This window comes from Chrysochloris asiatica, unplaced genomic scaffold (assembly GCF_000296735.1).
Source record: "Chrysochloris asiatica unplaced genomic scaffold, ChrAsi1.0 scaffold00067, whole genome shotgun sequence".
Classification (NCBI taxonomy): Eukaryota; Metazoa; Chordata; class Mammalia; order Afrosoricida; family Chrysochloridae; genus Chrysochloris; species Chrysochloris asiatica.
In genome coordinates this window covers 7,328,130-7,329,281 of record NW_006408585.1, presented here as the reverse complement: position 1 = coordinate 7,329,281, position 1,152 = coordinate 7,328,130, and positions in this window count along the sequence as shown.

Here is a 1,152-nt window from a genome sequence, read left to right as displayed (position 1 = left end):
GTTCGAAACTACCAGCTGTTCCATGGGAGAAAGATGAGGCTTTCTGCTCCCGTAAAGATTTACAGCCTCGGAAACCCTGTACAGGGTCGCTATGAATCGGAACCGACTCCACGGGCACATAACCACCATTTAAACAAAAGCCTGTAAATGAACACTCATAGCCCCACTATTCATAAGGGACAAAATAGGGAAGTAACCCAAGTACCTATCAAGGACTGAATGGAAAAACAAAACATGGTACAGCCATAAAGAGAATGGAAGTTCTGATTCATAACATGGTTAAACGTGAGAAACATTATGCTGAGTGAAATAAATCAGTTAAAGGACAAATACTGTATGATTCCCACTTATATAAAATACCTAAACTATAGAGTCCAAAGTTTATTAGTGGTTAGCATGAGCAGGAGGAAGGGGGAAATGGGGAATTATCGCTTAAGAGACTTTGAGTTTCTGTTAAGAATAATATTTAAAAATATAGAAACTGATAGTGTTTGATTGTGGTACAACAGGATGAACATCATTAATGTCACTGAATTTTACATATAAAAATGAAGAACTGGACAAACATGAACATACATATATACAAACACAAAACACAAGGATAAGTCAAAACTTGTTTCAAAATCAGAGCTCATAGCAATCTGTACAGGGTTTCCAAGGAGCAGCTGGAGAGTTTGAACCACAAACCTAGTGGTTCGAACCAACCTTGAGGTCCAGTGCTTTATACCACAGCACCATACTAGGATTCCTACAGAATCATAGAAAACTTAATTTTTTTAGGAAAAAATACTTTATTTCAAACAGATTCAGTGGGTATGTACACTACAGTAAAGACTATGGTACGTTCATAGTCTGCCCTGATGTATAAATTAGACATTGGTTAGGAATGACCACGTTTTGGTAAAATGTGAGTTGACTCCATCAATATATCAAGGTTTATATTTATTTGGTACTAGAGGTTAAATTTTCATTATGCACGCACACACACACACACAGAATAATTTTCCAGTTTCTAAGGAATGAGCTGTGAAATTAATTCCCAGTATTGCTTTAAAAATAAAATATCCCAAGGTTAAGAGAAATTAACAACTTCATTCAAATGAAATATTTACCTGTTAGTCTTCATAGTCTTCAATCACCATCTATTGTTGG